General features: G+C 45.5%; 1 protein-coding gene across 8 annotated transcripts in view; it reads left to right on the top strand.

The window, feature by feature from the left end:
• IGSF21 (immunoglobin superfamily member 21) overlaps positions 1–23,166 on the top strand; it is a 443,107-nt gene that overhangs the window by 216,664 nt on the left and 203,277 nt on the right. The window lies entirely within an intron of this gene.

The following is a 23,166-nucleotide window of genomic DNA, read 5'->3' as shown; positions in this document are numbered from 1 at the left end:
GTTATATATAGGATCGTCCTAGTGTACAGTGTTATATATAGGATCGTCCTAGTGTACGGTGTTATATATAGGATCGTCCTAGTGCAAAGTGTTATATATAGGATCGTCCTAGTGCACAGTGTTATATATAGGATTGTCCTAGTGCACAGTGTTATATATAGGATCGTCCTAGTGCACAGTGTTATATATAGGATCGTCCTAGTGCAAAGTGTTATATATAGGATCGTCCTAGTGCAAAGTGTTATATATAGGATCGTCCTAGTGCACGGTGTTATATATAGGATCGTCCTAGTGCACGGTGTTATATATAGGATCGTCCTAGTGCTTGGTGTTATATATAGGATCGTCCTAGTGCACAGTGTTATATATAGGATTGTCCTAGTGCTCAGTGTTATATATAGGATTGTCCTAGTGCACAGTGTTATATATAGGATCGTCCTAGTGCACAGTGTTATATATAGGATCGTCCTAGTGCAAAGTGTTATATATAGGATTGTCCTAGTGCAAAGTGTTATATATAGGATCGTCCTAGTTCTCGGTGTTATATATAGGATCGTCCTAGTTCTCGGTGTTATATATAGGATTGTCCTAGTTCTCGGTGTTATATATAGGATCGTCCTAGTGCACAGTGTTATATATAGGATCGTCCTAGTGCACAGTGTTATATATAGGATTGGCCTAGTGCACAGTGTTATATATAGGATTGTCCTAGTGCTCAGTGTTATATATAGGATTGTCCTAGTTCTCGGTGTTATATATAGGATCGTCCTAGTGTACAGTGTTATATATAGGATTGTCCTAGTTCTCGGTGTTATGTATAGGATCGTCCTAGTGAACGGTGTTATATATAGGATCGTCCTAGTGTACGGTGTTATATATAGGATCGTCCTAGTGCACGGTGTTATATATAGGATTGTCCTAGTGTACGGTGTTATATATAGGATCGTCCTAGTGTACAGTGTTATATATAGGATTGTCCTAGTGCAAAGTGTTATATATAGGATCGTCCTAGTGCAAAGTGTTATATATAGGATTGTCCTAGTGTACGGTGTTATATATAGGATCGTCCTAGTGTACGGTGTTATATATAGGATCGTCCTAGTGCACGGTGTTATATATAGGATCGTCCTAGTGTACAGTGTTATATATAGGATTGTCCTAGTGTACAGTGTTATATATAGGATTGTCCTAGTGCACAGTGTTATATATAGGATCGTCCTAGTTCTCGGTGTTATATAGGATCGTCCTAGTGCACGGTGTTATATATAGGATTGTCCTAGTGCACGGTGTTATATATAGGATTGTCCTAGTGCACAGTGTTATATATAGGATCGTCCTAGTGCTCGGTGTTATATAGGATTGTCCTAGTTCTCGGTGTTATATATAGGATTGTCCTAGTGTACGGTGTTATATATAGGATTGTCCTAGTGCACGGTGTTATATATAGGATTGTCCTAGTGTACGGTGTTATATATAGGATTGTCCTAGTGCACGGTGTTATATATAGGATTGTCCTAGTGCACGGTGTTATATATAGGATTGTCCTAGTGCACGGTGTTATATATAGGATTGTCCTAGTTCTCGGTGTTCTATTGGATCATCCGCACCCCTTGTCCTCCTCTCATGACCTTGACCGATGACCTTGAGCCTCCTGCTCTTGATGCTGCGGATACTTTCTTTTCTTTAGCAGACCGTTTCGGTCCTGTCAGGCGCGGTTGTCATCCGGTCGCCGTTTTGCGCCTCTCCCGGCGCGCGTTCCGTCACATTCTCCTGGATACTGTTTCACTTGTGTGAGGAGGATTTTCTCTTTGCAGATTTCTGGACCTTTTGTGCCGGCTTTGGCCCCGTTATAATTTTCTTGCCGGCCTTGTTGCTAAGCAACCATTCATTTATACCTTTATGGCTGTTCCAAAGCCGCGCTTTAGCGTCAGAAGTGTTCGAGCGCTCGCGGCCTGGCGTCCGACGATAGGAACGTTTATGTCGACTAATGTGGAGGTTACTTTTTTTTTTGTTTACAAATCTGTCTGTAGTGAAAACTTCTACCACTTTCTAATAGTTTTCTACTATTTTCCAAATCTCTGCTTGCTTTCAGTGAATGGAAAAAATACATAATATTAATAATTTAACTAATGCTTCTCACAGCTGATGGTTTGCTACAACTGTATCCAGCTTAGAGTCCTCCAGGACAGTGCTTCCCAACCTGTGTCTATCTAGCTGCGGCAGAACCACAAATCCCAGCATGCCCTGAAATCCACAAGCTTCTCCAACCCCTGCCTGGATCTACTAAATTGGCCTGACAGGTCATCGGGTAGGGCCTAGGTCTTCAAATTTTTGACCTCCAGCTGTTACAAAACTACAACTCTCAACATGCCCAGATCTACTAACTTGACTTGTCAGGTCCCCAGGTAAGGTCTAGGTCTGCAAACTGTGCGCCTCCAGCTGTTGCAAGACTACAACTCTCAGCGTGATCGGATCTACCAACTGTACCTGACAGGTCATCGGGTAGGGCCAAGGTCAACAAACTACAAGCCTTCAGCTGTTGCAAAACTACAACTCTCAGCATGCCTAGATTTACTAACTTGACCTGACAGGTCATCGCGTAGGTCCTAAGTCTCCAAGCTGGGAGCCTCCAGCTGTTGCAAAACTACAACCCCCAGGATACCCGGACCTACCAACTTGACCTGACAGGTCATCTGGTAGTTACTAAGTCTCCAAATTGTGGGTCTCCAGCTGTTGCAAAACTACATCTCTCAGCATGCCTGGATCCAGCAACTTGACATGACAGCTCAACGGGATAGGGCCTGGGTCTCCAAACTATGAGCCTCCAGCTGTTGCAAAACTTCAACTATCAGCTTGATCGGATATGACAGGTCATCGGGTAGGTCCTAAGTCTCCAAGCTGTGAGCCTCCAGTTGTTGCAAAACTACAACCCCCCAACATACCCGGATCTACCAACTTGACCTGACAGGTCATCGGGTAGGGCCTAGGTCTCCAAACTGTGGACCTCCAGCTGTTGCAAAACTACAACTCGCAGCATGCCCGGACAGCCAAGATGCTGTCCAACCCAGATGCCTCCAGCTGTTGTAAAACTACAACTCCCAGCATGCCCGGACAGCCAATGGCTGTCCGGGCATGCTGGGAGTTGTAGTTTTGCAACAGCTAGAGGCATCTTGGTTGGAAGAACACCGAATGAAGACTTATATTTTCTGTGAGTCAGACTGGTGATCATATGTCCCAGTTACAGTAACAAAATACATTGATGCAATGGTGTCTGGGCATGCTGGGAGTTGTAGTTTTGCAATAGCAGGAGGCACACTGGCTGGGAAATACTGACCTAAGCAATTCTCTATAATATAGACTGACAGCAAGCAGAGGTGTTGAGAATGGAGAACGAGCTGGATATAGTCCATCCCCATAGACATCTGTGGATCCGCACCGCCCTGTGATGTAGCTGAGCCCACGAGGCGCGGGTTGTATAAATGTAATTGTCATTTGGAAAAGGGTCAAGTGAGGAAATGTAGAATTCAGTGTTTAAGGGAAGAGAGAATGGCGGTATAATTGTGTAGAATGTGAGCGCGCCATTTCTCCGGTGAGAAACACAATGAGCCGGAGGAATTGGCGCTGCGAACAGTGACTGTGAACTTTGGCCGCTGCCTCCATTCTTCTGGGTGATTAGTGTACGAGCGGAGGACGGCGGCCGCACAGCACCGCGCTCCGAACCGCTTCCCTTTATGTCTGTCCGCGGCCATCGGGCTGGAGACGGTAATACAGTTATATATAGGAGTTATAGGAGGAAGATCAGTGGCGGCCCTATTGTCATCATCTCCCTGGAGCCATCCTCATCCTCCGGGACCATTATCGCTTGATGTTCCTCTAATTGGCGGCATTATCATCCTCTCCCTCCTCCATTGTGGATCTACAGACATGTAACTTGGCAGCAGGGATCTGCGCTAAAAAATAGGTGTGCGAAAAGAGACAGAGATATGGAGAGAGCGTCTGACTGCCAGTGAGAGATGTGGAGAGAGCGTCTGACTGCCAGTGAGAGATGTGGAGAGAGCGTCTGACTGCCTGCAAGAGAGACGGAGAGAGCGTCTGACTGCCAGCGAGAGATGTGGAGAGAGCGCCTGACCACCTGCAATAGATACGGAGAGAGCGTCTGACTGCCAGCGAGAAATGTGGAGAGAGCATCTGACCACCTGCAAGAGATACAGAGAGAGCGTCTGACGGCCAGCGAGAAATGTGGAGAGAGCGTCTGACCACCTGCCAAGAGAGACGGAGAGCGTTTGACTGCCAGTGAGAGATGTGGAGAGAGCATCTGACCACCTGCAAGAGATACAGAGAGAGCGTCTGACCACCTGCAATAGATACAGAGAGTGCGTCTGACTGCCGGCGAGAGATATGGAGAGAGCATCTGACTGCCTGCAAGAGAGACGGAGAGAGCGTCTGACTGCCAGCGAGACATAAGGAGAGAGCGTCTGACCGCCAGCGATAGATAAGGAGAGGGCGTCTGACCGCCTGCAAGAGATTAGAGAGCGTCTGACCACCTGCGATAGATAAGGAGAGAGCGCCTGACCACTGGCGAGAGATACAGGTAGAGTGTCTGACCGTCTAAAAGAGATACGGAGAAAGCGTCTGACTACCTGCGAGAGATACAGAGAGAGTGTCTGACCGCCTGAAAGAGATATGGAGTAAGTGTCTGACCGCCCACGAAACATATGGAGAGTGTCTGACCGCCTGCGAGAGATAAGGAGAGATCATCTGACCGCCAACGAGAGATATGGAGAGAGCATCTGACTGCTTGCAAAAGATTGAGAGAGCGTCTGACCGCCTGCGAGAGATAAGGAGAGAGCGTCTGACCGCCTGCAAGAGATATGGAGAGATCATCTGACCGCCTGAGAGAGATACAACGAGAGCGTCTGACCACCGGCGAGAGATGCAGAGAGAGCGTCTGACCGCCTGTGAGAGATACGGAGAGAGTGTCTGACCGGCAGCGAGAGATAGAGAGAGAGCGTCTGACCGCCTGTGAGAGATACAGAGAGAGTGTTTGACCGCCTGTGAGAGATACAGAGAGAGTGTCTGACTGCCTGTGAGAGATACAGAGAGAGCATCTGACCACCTGCAAAAGATATGGAGAGAGCGTCTGACCGCCTGCGAGAGATAAGGAGAGAGCGTCTGACCACCGGTGAGAGATATGAAGAGAGCGTCTGACCACTGGCGAGAGATACAAAGAGAGCGTCTGACCATCTGACCATGGGCCATCAGGCTGGACACAGTAATGCAGAGTTAAGGTGATACCAGTCGTCAGGTGGCGTTAGGGGCATCACATGACCTCTACCCTCTGTCAGTGCCCATCAGTGATTATTATAGATTGAGGACATTGCATATAGAATTGTTTGCGCTTTCATGAGCGTTCTGCCCTGATGATTTACCGCAGATTGCACGCTGCGCCATTCTTTCAAGGTGCAAGACTGATACAGCATAGAAAATTATGCCAAGGCTGTTGGGGTATGCTGGGAGTTGTAGTTTTGCCACAGCTGGAGGCCCCTGTGCTATCAGGTTGCAGGGATATCATGGTGGTTTGTTGTATGTTTCAGGAATTTGTTTTCCTTGGGTCCAGAATGCACACAGAGCGTTTCCTCAGCGCGGAGCTCCTCACTGCACATGGCTGCTTCCCGCTGACCCCTGAAAATTACCTGGCCCTCCGTCCGCGCAGCCATCGATGCTCCCTGCGCCGCGCGCTGCAGACGGAGGGAAAATGGTTTCTTCGCCCTTCTCTGCTCTCCAGTGTATCTGGAATCCTGGAACATGGACAAGGAAATAAAGCGGGAGGTTGTTCTAGGTCAAGCGGAACAAGTCCGTAACCGACACCTCCGATCTGCGCAGTAATTGAGGTCGCTTGTATTGCAATTAGAATCATGTGGAGGTCACCCCGCCGCGCTCTTCCGGGCCGCCGGCTCTTCGTATTACATGTTCTCTCGCTAACGGGGCCGAGGATTCATATTTGCATGACAAAAGTCTGATTGTATCCATTCATTACATCCTGTTCAGATCATGGCAGAATTCGCTTTCACCTCTGGAGACGCCTAATAACAGAGGCGACACATCCCCGGGGAACAACGACATGTGACACTAGAGTGCAAGCTTCTCTGCCAAAAAGGAGACATCGGCATTGGGGCCAGTTCTGGTCCTGCTTGAGTTAATGGATCAGAGAGGCATAGGGCCCATAGAGCGATGGTCTCCACTGGAAAACATTAACTTTCTGGCATCGGTTGATTTAAAAAAAATAATAAACAGATTCATAAATTACTTCTATTTAAAAACGTAATCCTTTCAGTACTTATCAGCTGCTGTATGATCCACAGGAAGTTCTTTTCTTTTTGAATTTCCTTCCTGTCTGACCACAGTGCTCTCTGCTGACACCTCTGTCCATTTTAGGAACTGTCCAGAGTACAAGCAAATCCCCATAGCAAACCTATGCTGTTCCAGACAGTTCCTGACATGGACAGAGGTGTCAGCAGAGAGCACTGTGGTCAGACTGAAAGGGAATTCAAAAAGAAAATAACTTCCTGTGGAGCATATAGCAGCTGATAAGTTCTGGAAGGATTAAGATTTTTAAATAGAAGTAATTTACAAATCTGTTTAACTTTCTGGCACCAGTTGATAAAAAAAAAAAAATAATTAAGGTTTTCAGTGGAGTACCCCTTTTAAAACAGTGGTTGGTAGAAAAAGATGATACCCATCACCCACCTGTGATGCACAGTGAAGTTATTATGCCATAGTGTGGTACAAGGCAGACAGCTGAGGAAGGCTCCCACGCCGAAATGCGTCCTTGTACCATACTATGGCATAATAACTCTTCACTGTGCATCTCTGGTGAGTGCTGGGTATCCTCTTTTTTTCTACCTGTGGCTTCCACCGCAGATTGCACGGAAGTGCCGACCTATTCCTACATTAAAACGGTGGCTGTCCAACTCCCAGCATGCTCTGTTTTGCAACACATTGAGGGCCAGATTGGAGACCATGGCAGGGCCCCCCTGCCTCCAGAATATTAGGCCGAGGTGACCCGGCTGAAGCCTATGACCCCCTTCTGTCCTATTAGGGGAGTGTAACCTGGTCTCTCAGTCCAAGGTGAATTTAAGGGGGGGTGTACAAAAAGAAACGCAGAGATGGCGCCTGATAGTGCCGTTACCTTTATAGAAAAAGGAATTGGTTTTAAAGAGAATGAAAGAAATACCGCTCATCTTATAGAGTTGTGCAAAATTACAGGTACAACTCTGGGATGCGCTCAAAGTGGTGTGCGGCGAGGTTCCGCGGGGCTGCTGGCTGTCGGCACTGCTGGCGGGCGGTCGGGATGCTGGCAGGTGATGTTCGGCGAGGTTCTGGGGGCTGCTGGCTGTCGGCACTGCTGGTGGGTGGTTGGGATGCTGGCAGGTGATGTGCGGCGATGTTCCGGAGGCTGCTGGCGGGCGGTCGGGATGCTGGCAGGTGATGTGTGGCGAGGTTCCGGGGGCCGCTGGCTGTCGGGATGCTGGCAGGTGATGTGTGGCAAGGTCTCGGGGGCCGCTGGCTGTCGGCACTGCTGGTGGACGGTCGGGATGCTGGCAGGTGATGTGTGGCAAGGTTCTGGGGGCCGCTGGCTATCGGCACTGCTGGCAGGCGGGATGCTAGCAGGTGATGTGTGGCGATGTTACGGGGGCCACTGACTGTCTGCACTGCTGGCGAGTGGTTGGGATGCTGGCAGGTGATGTGCGGCGAGGTTCCGGGGGCCGCTGGCTGTCGGCACTGCTGGCGGGCGATCAGGATGCAGGCTGGGAGTGGGTTGTGGGTGTCTGTGACAAGGGACAACCATTCGGGTCTGTCCCTCGTCACCTGCAACCCACTTCCAGCCTCCAAGGGGAATTTGCCATATTCCCATTTTGCTACATCTTTGTATATTCCCATTTTTTCCACTAAAATGTTATTATTTTTGCTTTCTCTTCAGGCAGTGCTCACTCAATTGCTATTGCAAGTCTTCACCAAAAGGGGGATCCACTGACCTGTTACCAGATCCTCCAGGCTCAGGGGCCTTTGGCCTCACCAAGCTTCAGAGCTCTCCTATTGTGTACACTATCACAGGGCCGAGCAAACTCCATCTAGAACATAACCTGCAATTCATACATCTAAAAGCAGATCTACCAAAAAGTGCTCAAAATAACACAATATGTTGCCAATACGAGACTGACCAAGAGAGCAGCAATTATTCAAAAGTCCTGATGATACAACAGTTTGTGACGGATTACACCCAAAGCTGCGGCCCTGAACAATTCCCATCCCAACCAAAAAAGAAAATGATTATCTTCTGTTTCCTTTGTATTTTACACTTTGGGAATACAGGTTGGATTGCTCAGTCTAGTCAGTGACAGTCAATTGAGCCGTATCCGTATTCTATATTTTTATTATATGTATATTTTTTTAGTTTAGACATTTGGGGGTAATCCTTGACACTGTTGTATGATTCTCCAATATTTTAATATATGACAGAACAATAGAAAACCATATAACACAAAACATTGATTACTTCCTGTGCAGGGATATTATTTGTATCACTTTATTACACCAAATTATCTAGAAGGAGATTTATTATTCTTTTCAAACGTACAACTTTTATATGACAATTTTTCTTTCAACTTACTTTTGCTTACATGCGACCTATTTATGAAATAGTCGCACGACCTTGATAAATAAATCGCACGTAAGCAAAACCCGGGAAACCGGCTTACAACAGCATTTTTTAAAGCAGAAAAGTTTTCCCTTATGTTAATAGCCAAAGTTCTTTATCAACCCTTTATTACCAGTAACGTTGCTAGAGAGTGACGGGGAGGGGGGGGGGGGTGTACCGTATCGGGTGACACCCTGACCGGAGCTAAATAGCCGCACTCGAACTATCCCGCAACAACCCATCCACCCTCCTCAGAAATGACAAAATATTAAAAACATACTATGCCGCACCATAAATATCCGGACTCTGGAGGCTTTTTTGTGTAATTTTGAGCCCGCATTTTGTGACATTGGTGGGTGGAGTCTTACGTTGCCGCGTTAAGGCCAGAGTTTACGTCAGGAAGGGAGACAGCGCAGCACCAAGAGGCACATAAACAATAGGGAAGACACGGAAAGATAAAAAAAAATGACTCGGTACATTACCCACCCCAAAATGTGCATGAAGCTGTATTACTATGGAGGTTTTTTTTTTTTTTTTTTTTTTTTTTTTTTTTTTAAAGGAAAAATGTTTGTGCCACATAGGAGTTATTTACGTAATCTGTAAAAATTCTTGCACAATTATTTTGTGCCTTATTCTATTTTAACACAACATTCATTTTAAAATGATTACCGTATTTTTCGCCGTATAAGACGAACCTTTTCTTCCTCAAAACTGGGGGGGGGGGGGGGGGAAGTTGGTGCGTCTTATACGGCGAATACACACCTATCGCGGCGGTCCCTGCGGCCATCAAAAGCCGGGACCTGTGGCTTATACAGGACATCACCGCTCGCGGTGATGCCCTGTATTAACCCTTCAGATGCGGCGATCAAAGCTGACCGCCGCGTCTGAAGCGAAAATAGCACTAACCCGGCTGTTCAGACACGGCGTCCCGAACAGCTTACAGGACACCGGGAGGGACCTTACCTGCCTCCTCGGTGTCTGCTCCATGCCGGGATCCCCTGCATGGCTGGCGCTCTCCTTCGTCGTCATCACGTCCTTGCGCATGCCGTCCTGTCATCCAATAGGAGGGGCGTGCGTAGTCATGGCGGCGACGGAGAGCGAGGATACCCGGCAGCAGAGATGTTCCGGAGCAACGGGGACACCCCGGGGACGCGGCGACAGTGATGGAGGGCGACATCCAGGGCAGCGGACACGTGAGTATTACCTCCTATACCAGTGGTCTTCAACCTGCGGACCTCCAGATGTTGCAAAACTACAACTCCCAGCATGCCCGGACAGCCAACGGCTGTCCGGGTATGCTGGGAGTTGTAGTTTTACAACATCTGAAGGTCCGCAGGTTGAAGATCACTGTCCTATACTTTACATTGTATTTGGTTCAGAATCTTTATTTTCTAGATTTTTATCCTATAAAATTATGTGCGTCTTATATGACGAAAAATACGGTAGTTATTAGTTATATAATAATTTTTTTCTATAAGTAACATTAATGTAATAGCTTTGTTTCATGATGCAGAACAAGAACAGTTGTTAAAGTGGGTGTTAAAGGGGTATTCCGGTGCTAAGGCATCTTATCCCCTATCCAAATCCCTGATTGCGGGGGTTTTAAATAGTATGGGCCCCTAAAGAACAATTTCTATCTTAAAAAAATAAAATAAAATAAAAAATAGTACCAACACACTTCCTCCTAAAGATGGCACGAATCATCAGGGGATATTGGACCGGACAATAATTAACTGATACCACACAAAAACATTAGATCACTTGTTATTGTCTGTATCACTTTATTACACCATGTTATCTAATGTTTTTTGTGTTGTAGGAGTCCCCTGATGAACCCTGCCATCTTTAGGGGGAAACATGTCAGAACAAGTTTTTAGTTTTGATTTGAATTGTTCTTTTGGGCCAGAAATCTTGGGTAATGCTTGTCACACTATTGTATGATACGATTAATAATTGTGACTCTATTGGTCTATCTATTATTATATTGTTATTTTGAGGACTTTTTTTGATTAACATGAGTTAAAGGTTACAATTTAGTTTCCTGTGATAGTGTACATTTTTTAAGAGCTTCTGTTGCAGTGTTCCCCAACCAGTGCACCTCCAGTTGTTGCAAAACTACAACTCCCAGCATGCTCAGACAGTCCCAGCGTGTTTCTCCCGATAAATATTTGTGGTTCATCAGAGAACAAAAGCATTAAATTGGTGTTTCTCAACCAGTGTGCCTCCAGCTGTTGCAAAACTACAACTCTCAGCATGGACAGCCTGGACAGTCCCAACATGTTTCACCCCATAAATATTTGTGGTAATTCAGAGCCGAAAAGTATTAGACCAGTGTTTTTCAACCAGTGTGCCTTCAACAGTTGCAAAACTACAGCTCTCAGGATATACAGCCTGGAAACTCCCAACATGTTTCTTTCCATAAATATTTGTGGTTCATCAGAGAACAAAAGCATTTTACTAGAGTTTTTTAACCAGTGCGCCTCCAGCTCTTGCAAGACTTCTTCTCTCAGCATGGACAGCCTGGACAGTCCCAACATATTTCTCCCTATAAATATTTGTGGTTCATCAGAGAACAAAAGCATTATGCTAGTGTTTTTTAACCAGTGTGCCTCCAGCTGTTGCAAAACTACATCTTTCAGCATGGACAGTCCCAACATGTTTCTTCCTATAAATATTTGTGGTTCATCAGAGAACAAAAACATAAGACCAGTGTTTTAAACCAGTGTGTCTCCAGCCACTGTAAAACTACAACTCCCAGCATGCCTGGACAGTCCCAACATGTTTCTCCCAATAAATATTTGTGGTTCATCAGAAAACAGCCTAAGGATGTCCGGGCATGCTGGGAAATGTAGTTCTGCAACAGCTGGAGGCACTCTGGTTGAGATACACTTCTCTAATACATCTTAGTTACCAGCTAACTACACCACCCTATTTAATTGATAAAGTTATAGCTGTACCGTCCCTTTAATAAGCCAGGAGTCCATCCCGTTTTTGCTGACCGCTTCTTTTACTGACTGATGATAATTTGCCGCCTTTATTGCTGACTGTCAGTCTCTGGGTGTGTTGTTGCGCGCTCCACGCACGGTGCACCCATGAATTATGCAGACACGGGAGTCGTCAGCTCATGCAGCTCGGGGGCAAATATCCTTGTTTTTATACAACTGTAAGAAAGTTGGATAAATTGTATAAATGGCACAATAGCGTGGTCTATTCCTGGCGGGGAGATAGTGAGCGCAGCAGATGAAAGAGATTGGGAGCAGGCGGGGTGATAAAAAAAAATGAGACAACCGGAGATAGCGGCGAAGGAAGCTAAAGACTCCACCACTCGGTGCGAATGCAGAATCAGATACAGTAATGTGCGAATGATAAACAGGAGCAGGAAGAAAAATGGCGCCATCTTTGCCAGATGCTGGCGCCAAACACTGGAGGAACATGAACAGTTTGCCAATAAACTACAGTATAATGTCTCATCAACAAGCAGAATAGTGAGTGCAGCCCAGGAGTATAATACAGGATATAACTCAGGATCAGTACAGGATAAGTAATGTAATGTATGTACACAGTGACCACACCAGCAGAATAGTGAGTACAGCTCTGGAGTATAATACAGGATATAACTCAGGATCAGTACAGGATAAGTAATGTAATGTATGTACACAGTGATCTCACCAGCAGAATAGTGAGTACAGCCCAGGAGTATAATACAGGATATAACTCAGGATCAGTACAGGATAAGTAATGTAATGTATGTACACAGTGACCTCACCAGCAGAATAGTGAGTACAGTTCTGGGGTATAATACAGGATATAACTCAGGATCAGTACAGGATAAGTAATGTAATGTATGTACACAGTGACCTCACCAGCAGAATAGTGAGTGCAGCTCTGGGGTATAATACAGGATATAACTCAGGATCAGTACAGGATAAGTAATGTAATGTATGTACACAGTGATCTCACCAGCAGAATAGTGAGTACAGCTCTGGAGTATAATACAGGATATAACTAAGGATCAGTACAGGATAAGTAATGTAATGTATGTACACAGTGATCTCACCAGCAGAATAGTGAGTACAGCTCTGGAGTATAATACAGGATATAACTCAGGATCAGTACAGGATAAGTAATGTAATGTATGTACACAGTGATCTCACCAGCAGAATAGTGAGTACAGCCCTGGAGTATAATACAGGATATAACTCAGGATCAGTACAGGATAAGTAATCTAATGTATGTATACAGTGACCTGACCAGCAGAATAGTGAGTACAGCCCTGGAGTATAATACAGGATATAATCAGGATCAGTACAGGATCAGTAATGTAATGTATGTACACAGTGACCTCACCAGCAGAGTAGGGAGTACAGCTCTGGAGTATAATACAGGATATAACTCAGGATCAGTACAGGATCAGTAATGTATGTACACAGTGACCTCACCAGCAGAGTATTGAGTAAAGCTCTGGAGTATAATACAGGATATAACTCAGGATCAGCACAGGATAAGTAATATAATGTATGTACACAGTGACCCCACCAGCAGAATAGTGAGTACAGCTCTGGGGTATAATACAGGATATAACTCAGGATCAGCACAGGATAAGTAATATAATGTATGTACACAGTGACCCCACCAGCAGAATAGTGAGTACAGCTCTGGGGTATAATACAGGATATAACTCAGGATCAGCACAGGATAAGTAATATAATGTAATGTACAACGTGATGTCTCCTGCAGAATAGTGAGTACAGCTGCTTCACTTCCTCTGTACAAGTTTTGACAAATCTTCTGCATAATTCCCAAATTACACAGACCTTCTCCAACGTGTTTCCCCAGCATTTGTTTCATCAGGGGGACTGAGTACTTTGTGATGTAAGCCACCACCTAGGGATTGGAACTTTAATTGAAGATCTTAGATCAGTGTTTCCTAAACAGCTGGGGGCACAGTGGTTGGGAAACACTGGCTTAGGGTAGCGTCACACATAACGGATCTGCAGCATAATTTACGCTGCGGATTCGCCGATGACCAACCCTAGAGTGAGCCCTCTGCCTTTGCTCGTGTGTCCACTCGTAGCAGCAATCCGCTGCATGTGCGAGCAGTTTACTACAGTCGTGCAGATCTCTGTGTGCTAAACATGGACACAGGTAGAGGGGTCACTCTAAGGTCGGTATCGGCGGATCCATATCGTGAAATACTCTGCGGATCCATTACGAGTGACCCTACCCTTAGAGTCTTATTTGTGTCCCTGCTCCATTTATTTCTTTATCCAGATGTCATGTGACCTGCTGAGGAGATGATTCTTACATATGGTTGGCGGGGGGCTCGGTGTCCCCAGTGTGTACAGAGCAGATCATCGTGGCCCTGATAATCATGGGGCCCCCGGAGGAATCCTCTGTGATATCTCATCTTATGAAGGGAATTAATACGATTATCTGGCCCCGTGGTTTCCCTCCATTTACATTATAACTCTTCCAGATTCGCCCTCCGCCATTCAAGCTGTGATTTAATCTTCGTTCTCAGAATTTTCCCTAAACCCAGAGGGAGAACATTTTCTGCTGCACCATTACTTCCTGAGATCCCGGCCCCGGGGTGATCCGTGTGATTCTCATGTAGTATAATGCAGCGCTCAGCCCAGTCTTCTGCACATAATGCCTAATCCTCGTATAATGGAGAGCGCCGCAGCATCGTGAGGTTCTGAATTTCATTTCACTATCTCCGCTTCCTGTCAGTGAAGGTGGACACTGATTCCCAAAGGCTGACGATCTGTCCTGACCAGGCCCACAGCTGACCCAAATAATTCCCAATCTCTGTGTATCAGTGCAGCTGAGATGTATCAGAAATGATCCTGACCTGTTTGGCTTAGAGAGCGATTCCCTACCAGTGTGCCTACAGCTGTTGCAAGGTGGTGACCAACCCTGGAGGTAACTGGTGTGTAAGACATGATGTAACAGCAGAACAGTGAGTGCAGCTCTTGAGGTGAATGGAGGATAAGACATGATGTAACAGCAGAATAGTGAGTGCAGCTCTGGAGGATAATACATGATCTTACAGCAGAATAGTGAGTGCACATCTGGAGGGGACTGAAGGATAAGACATGATGTGAAAGCAAAATAATGAGCACAGCTCTGGAGGTGATTAGAGGATAAGCGATTATGTAACAGCAGAATAGTGAGTGCAGCTCTGGAGGAGAATACATGATCTTACAGCAGAATAGTGAGTGCAGCTCTGGAGGTGACTGGAGGATAAGGCATGATGTAACAGCAGAATAGTAAGTGCAGCTCTGGAGGATAAGGCATGATGTAACAGCAGAATAGTGAGTGCAGCTCTGGAGGATAAGGCATGATGTAACAGCAGAATAGTGAGTGCAGCTCTGGAGGATAAGGCATGATGTAACAGCAGAATAGTGAGTTCAGCTCTGGAGGATAAGGCATGATGTAGCAGCAGAATAGTTAGTGCAGCTCTGGAGAATAAGGCATGATGTAACAGCAGAATAGTGAGTGCAGCTCTGGAGGATAAGGCATGATGTAACAGCAGAATAGTGAGTGCAGCTCTGGAGGCCTGTATCACTTCCTATAACATTAGTTTCCTCCCCTCCTCTGCGGCCTCATATTTCCTTAGACGTCTCCAGATGAGATTTATAGACTCGTAATTAGTTTTTGTTCAGATTGAATAATCTTTGATCTCTGGTCGTGAAATTATAATTATGAATCAGGAAAATAGAACGTTGTGTCCGGTCCCTGAGCTCGGAACATTCGTGAAGAAGAAAACGTTTTATCTGTGGTCTTAGCCCCGTGGTCCCTGTGGTCGGAATAATGGAGGAATTTATCATCAGGATTAGAGGCTTTTATGGTGCAGACATTTCTCTGTTGTCCAACATTTTCTGACTGAAATCATTTTGGCGCACTCTTTTGTTTTTTTACTTTTCAATGATGTTAATTTATAAATTGCAACTTTTCTTTAAAAAGTTTTTTTTTTTTTGGCAACGCCTTCAATGTGTCGCAAATCTACCCCAGCCCTGACCTGGCTTACAAACTGGAGCATTTTTAAAAAGTTGCACATTTTTTACACAACGGGGTAAAAGAGGAGGAGTCACACAAAGTGGTGTTCTGAAGTGATTTATAATTTTTTGCCCCATGCACCAAATGTATTAACCCGCATGCAATATTATGACAAATGCAAAATCAAAGCAAAGATAAATCACTTCAAAACACACAATGATATAAGCCCCTCTATGACCTTAGGGGCCAAGAGAGGAATTTATAGATAATATAACACCCTATATTATTTATCTATTACTGCTGAATAATCTGAGGGTCGTCACAGCCCCGCCCCCTGCATGACATAACTGATATAATAGTAATATGACATGTGATCACAGCCCCACCCCCTGTATGACATCACTGATATAACACAATGACATGTGATCACAGCCCCGCCCCCTGTATGACATCACTGATATAATAGTAATATAATGACATGTGATCACAGCCCGCCCCCTGTGTGACATCACTGATATAATATAATAGTAACATAATGACATGAGATCAGCCCCGCCCCCTTTATGACATCACTGATATAATATAATAGTAATATAATGACATGTGATAATAGTCCCGCCCCCTGTATGACATCACTGATATAATATAATAGTAATATAATCATGTGATCACAGCCCCGCCCCCTGCATGACATCACTGATATAATATAATATTAATATAATGACAAGTGATCACAGCCCGCCCCCTGTATGACATCACTGATATAATAGTAATATAATGACATGTGATCACAGCCCAGCCGCCTGTATGACATCACTGATATAATATAATAGTCATATAATGACATGATCACAGCCCGCCCCCTGTATGACATCACTGATATAACAGTAATATAATGACATGTGATCACAGCCCCGCCCCCTGTATGACATCACTGATATAATAGTAATATAATTGCATGTGATCACAGCCCGCCCCCTGTATGACATCACTGATATAAAAGTAATATAATGACATGTGATCACAGCCCCGCCCCCTGTATGACATCACTGATATAAAAGTAATATAATGACATGTGATCACAGCCCCGCCCCCTGTATGACATCACTGATATAATATAATAGTAATATAATGACGTGATCACAGCCCCGTCCCCTGTATGACATCACTGATATAATATAATAGTAATATAATGACATGTGATCACAGCCCCGCCCCCTGTATGACATCACTGATATAATATAATAGTAATATAATGACGTGATCACAGCCCCGTCCCCTGTATGACATCACTGATATAACAGTAATATGACATGGGATTACAGCCCCGCCCCCTGTATGACATCACTGATATAATATAATATAGTAATATAATGACGTGATCACAGCCCCGCCACCTGTATGACATCACTGATATAACAGTAATATGACATGGGATTACAGCCCCGCCCCCTGTATGACATCACTAATATAATAGTAATATAATAACGGGATCACAGCCCCGCCCACTGTATGACATCACTGATATAATATAATAGTAATATAATGACACAGTAATCACAGCCCCGCCCCCTGTATGAGACATCACTGATATAATATAATAGTATATAATGACATGTGATCACAGCCCCGCCCCCTGTATGAGACATCACTGATATAATATAATAGTAATATAATGACATGTGATCACAGCCCCGCCCCCTGTATGACATCACTGATATAATATAATAGTAATATAATGACATGTGATCACAGCCCCGCCCCCTGTATGACATCACTGATATAATATAATAGTAATATAATGACATGTGATAACAGCCCCGCCCCCTGTATGACATCCCTGATATAATAGAATAGTAATATAATGACATGTGATCACAGCCCCGCCCCCTGTATGACATCACTGATATAATTGTAATATAATGACGTGATCACAGCCCCGCCCCCTGTATGACATCACTGATATAATATAATAGTAATATAATGACATGTGATCACAGCCCCGCCTCCTGTATGACATCACTGATATAATATAATGACATGTGATCACAGCCCTGCCCCCTGTATGACATCCCTGATATAATAGAATAGTAATATAATGACATGTGATCACAGCCCCGCCCCCTGTATGACATCACTGATATAATTGTAATATAATGACGTGATCACAGCCCCGCCCCCTGTATGACATCACTGATATAATATAATAGTAATATAATGACATGTGATCACAGCCCCGCCTCCTGTATGACATCACTGATATAATATAATGACATGTGATCACAGCCCTGCCCCCTGTATGACATCACTGATATAATATAATGACATGTCATCCACACGTATTGTTGTTATTGATCTCCATCGTGTTCTGTATATGTAGCGGCGGCCTTCGCTTTCTTCGCTGTTGTTTTTACAGATCTATAAGAAGCGTCTCTGGATGTATATATCCGCCATATGGTTTGTGAACCTTCCATGAGGCTCCTTAGAATATTCCAGCAGCTGCCAAAGCGTCATTCTATTAATAATCCACTCGCTCATTAGGTTCTTGGCGTCTTCTCTTCTCCTGACCGCGATGAAGCAGCCAACCATGGAAACACCTTGATACACGCGGTGTGTGAGGCGGCACAGGCTACTATATATAGGTATTTATCTATAGACCTGCAGACTACACTGTCACGCCTTCTGCTGTGTGTAGTCGGATGTTACGTGCAGGTTATGGCGCAGTGATGTCATACAATGGAGGCTGAGAGTATATACAGCAATATTATGTTCCTACGGACAGCAGTGCCTCCATTGGTTTCTGTGGCGCCCAATCATTGTCCCTCCTAAGATCTTCTTACTCGGGGGCGGGGTCATATGACCTGGCTCTTGTTGATTGGCTGTTAATCTAGGTCATGGTGAGATATCTTGGCTGACATTGTGTTTTTTTTTTTTATGAAACAGGTAAAATATTATTTGCAATTAGCCAATCCGTGCACAAATTCTGCCGCTGTCATACACCGCGCTCACAGCGTCTCCTCCCGCGGTCTTGTTTGTGGGTAATATTACATATAAATACACGGCTGGTATAATGAAGCCCACGTAAAGTGTAATGAGCTGTGACTCCATTGTGTTCCCTGATCGTCCTCGCGCCGCGCTGGAGAAATAGATTTTTTATTTTATTTTTTTCTGCTGTGTTTTCCTTAAATGCAGCCGTTCAGCGCGTCTACGGACATACGCGCCATCAATAGGAGCTGTCAGGACCGGAGACGTCTGACACATGTTTGGGATAAGTATCAATTTTCGTGTCACACGCTGCCTTTATTTTCGCTTATCCTCCGGTAAATATTCCGCCTATTTTCACTGTACGAAGCTGATTAATCGGCAGCGACTCCCCCACTTATGTAACGGAAAAAGATTCTGCTGGGTACAATGGGCAACATTAAATGCGCCTGAATAGCGGCACAATGTGCATTAAGATGTCCGCCATTTTGTGCAGGGGAATTTATCATATGCATTTCGTTTTTCTCTCCTTTTTATACTTCTGCTAATTTCAGAGCGTAAATCTGCGGAGCCCGACAGTTAAATCATACTTAACCATAGCGTTGGTCTGTTCACAGAATGTTAAAGGGGTACTCTACTGGAAAAAAACATTTTTTTAAACAAAACTGGTGCCAAAATGTTAAACAGATTTGTAAATGACTTATAAAAAAAATCCTAAACCTTCCAGTACTTATCAGCTGCTGTTATGATCCACAGGAAGTTCTTTTCTTTTTGAATTTCCATTCTGTCTGACCACAGTGCTCTCTGCTGACTCCTCTGTCCATTTTAGGAACTGTCCAGGGCCGGATACGTTTTCTATGGGGATTTGCTCCTACTCTGGACAGTTCCTAAAATGGACAGAGGTGTCAGCAGAGAGCACTGTGGTCAGACAGAAAGGAAATTCAAAAAGAAAAGAACTTCCTGTGGATCATAACAGCAGCTGATCAGTACTGGAAGGATTAAGATTTTTTTTAAAGAAGTAATTTACAAATCTGTTTAACTTTCTGGCACCAGTTGATTGATTTTTTTTTTTTTTGCCAGTGGTGTACCCCTTAAAAAATTCCTGGGCAATCTCCGCAGCCTGAGAGTAAGGCAATCAGGAGATGTACCAGCAATCACATGCAAGTCTATTGCACTTCTGGTACATCTTGGGCTGCCGAGATTTCTGGAAAATTTTAGATATCCTGCTATCAGAACAAACGGCATGGTAAAGTATGATTTAACTGTCCAGCAGGCAGGTGCAAAGAAAAGTTATTGCAGGGGGCAGGGAGTGGGGGCAGGACAGGGAGAGAAGACTTATTATGTGCTGAGAGAAGAGTGAGGCGGGAGAGAAGGCCTATTGTGGGCTTGGAGGAGTGAGGTGGAAGAGAAGGCCTATTGTGGGCTGAGAGGAGTGAGGGGGGAGAGAAGGTCTATTGTGGGCTTAGAGGAGTGAGGGGGAAGAGAAGGTCTATTGTGGGCTGAGAAGAGTGAGGCGGGAGAGAAGGCCTATTGTGGGCTTGGAGGAGTGAGGGGGAAGAGAAGGTCTATTGTGGGCTGAGAGGAGTGAGGGGGGGAGAGAAGGTCTATTGTGGGCTTAGAGGAGTGAGGGGGGAGAGCAGGTTTATTATGTGCTGAGAGAAGAGTGAGGGGGGAGAGAAGGTCTATTGTGGGATGAGAGGAGTGAGGGGGGAGAGCAGGTTTATGTGCTGAGAGAAGAGTGAGGGGGGAGAGAAGGTCTATTGTGGGCTGAGAGGAGTGAGGGGGGAGAGAAGGTCTATTGTGGGCTGAGAGGAGTGAGGGGGGAGAGAAGGTCTATTGTGGGCTGAGAGGAGTGAGGAGTGAGGGGGGAGAGAAGGTCTATTGTGGGCTGAGAGGAGTGAGGGGGGAGAGAAGGTCTGAGAGGAGTGAGGGGGAGAGAAGACATTACAGCACTGCTACAGTGGGGAGGACAGGAAGGATGGCAGGCTGTCACTGCTGGGGCTTCAGGAGACTGGGAAAGCTGGGTGACACACATTGTGTGTCATCCAGCTTTCCCAATCTCCTGAAGAGCGTTGCTTTTATACTCCCACAAGGTTTAGATAGGAAGACTGGGCAACGCCAGGTACTCTAGTGCAGCGGTTTTCAAACTGTGGCCCTCCAGCTGTTGCAAAAGTACAACTCCCAGCATGCCCGGACAGCCAACGGCTGTCCGGGCATGCTTGGAATTGTAGTTTTGCAACTTCTAGAGGGCCAGAATTTGAATACCACTGCTCTAGTGCATAATAAATATACTGAAGTAAAGATAGCCGTACCGTAAAAAATAGTGCAAATGAAACCCAAAATAAAGTGTGAAGAGCGGTGATACATTTCTAGCTCCATTCTGTTGTGCGTCCTGGCGCTGGTGGTCGGATGGGGGGGTCAGCACATTGCATCACATATAGGCTGGCAGATCGTGGGCAGCGGGGAGTCGATGAGCTGCTTACATTTGGCAGCTTGTTGGGCCTTGGAAGCAGGTGCTGGCCCTTCAGTCAGGTGCACGGAGCCAAAAGGAGTATGACTTCTATTGGATTTGCTTTTTGTTACAAAAAATAAATAAAACCCTCTCCCCCCCCCCCCCCCCCCCGATTGCCTGCGCTTCTCCGTGTCACCCATTGTCAGGCTGTGTGATTCTGCTTCAATGGAGAAGCTGGCAGACGAGATGGGAAAGGCCAAACCTGCCTGAGAACAGTCTGTGCCACGAACATCATCCTTTACCTTCATCTACAAGAGGGAACGAGACCCCAAGGAGACCCCCTGAGACCCCGGCCGAGGTCTGACCTTCACATAGTGATGCAGTAATGTACCAAGCAGACACAGGGGAATAGCTGATCCCACAGCCGTGATCTCTCCAGGATGGCGCCTGCTCTGCGCATGTATCACTAGTGCATGTGAATAAAGGAAACAATGTATTATATCTTCATATATCTTCATATAACAACCAATAGAGGAAGGGGAGGAGGGGGATGCAGCTGCAGTGTCTTTACAAAAGGGGACCACTTCAAAAGGAAGGTCCAGTGCAATATACAGGGAGACCTCTCCAGAAGACCAGATACCTTCATCCAGACCATATTTTCATATATTATATTATATACACGCTTAGTTCCCGGCATTGCCTGGTCTTTCTACTTGTGTTCTGCCTGCCACACAGCTTTTCCAGTCTCCTGAATAGAATTTCTGTCTGTCAGCAATATTAGAGCTCTTCAAATAAAAGGGAAAGCTGGGTGGCATGCATACTGCATGCCACACAGCTTTCCCAGTCTCTTGAAACAGTTAGGATGCTCGACCCCCCTGCACTCCTCACTAAAGCAGTGCTGCTGTACCCTCTCCCTGCCCTTATGGCTTTTCTCTCCCCCCCTCACTCTTCTCTCAGCCTGTTATAAATCTCCTTTCCCCCTGTCCATTCCCTCTCCCGGCCCCTGCACTAACTTTTCACTCCACTTGCCTGCCAGACAGTTAAATCATACTTTACCACTACAGTCAACAGCAGGGTGTTTTAAACTCCTGGGCAATCTCCACAGCCCTAGAGTAACCTGACCCCCAACCAGTTTTGAACGGATTTAGTTTTCCATAACAAATGGCTGTAGATGTTGTGCAGACTGGGCCATGGAGCTGACACTCTACAGCTGTGTGGCCGCCCCAGACCTTATTTAGTATGTAGTCAGTGTCTGTTGGGGGAGGGGAGGGCTGCTGCGGGATTTAATACTTACATTATCTCGCCGTCTCTGATCGGCATGTCTGCCGCGGCTCGGTAACACAATTACTTACCCTTCTGAGGATCTGTCAGTGTTGGTAAACTCCAGCAACTAAACTGCATTAGGCGGCAATCTGCTTGTCCTGTGAGGTTGTTGATAGTTTATTGATTTTACCATATTGCTGCTGAAAGTAGCTCCGTCCTGAGCCGCGCTTATCTGAGTCCTGACCGCCGACTGCGCGGCCGCCCCTGATCGATGCGCCTCTATTCCTGGAGTGAATGTGCGGCCTGTGCTCTTAATCCACTATACAGAGGGGTCGTGATGGAGGGAAGCGAAAAGATCACAACTTCATCTCGGAATAATCTGGAACAGTAACAACGTAGCGACAGACCGTGTATAAGGAGGGCGAAGCTGCGACAAAGTATCCAGCAAGGGAGAACTGGGGTGACCAATATGGCCTCTACATGAGTTGTCAGATCTGCTTAGATACATTGAGATCTATTTGTGTCACGGTGCCCTTCTAGTGTTTGTCACAGTGTATCAGGATAGACTGCGGTTCCTGTCGTTACTTTGTATCATTAATGCACAGCTGGTGTCTGTTACTGTGTGTCAGGGATTGCTGGATATGTGGTGGGATCCCAGGTGGATTTTCTGATAGAATATGGATCCCTGTGTAAGTCAGGCATAAAGGGCGAGCTGAATTATTAACGTCACATTGTGAATAATATACTGTATAACAGGAGAATATATTTCAGG

This window comes from Hyla sarda, chromosome 10 (assembly GCF_029499605.1).
Source record: "Hyla sarda isolate aHylSar1 chromosome 10, aHylSar1.hap1, whole genome shotgun sequence".
In the NCBI taxonomy this organism is placed as follows: domain Eukaryota; kingdom Metazoa; phylum Chordata; class Amphibia; order Anura; family Hylidae; genus Hyla; species Hyla sarda.
This window is presented reverse-complemented; position numbering and strand designations above follow the sequence as displayed.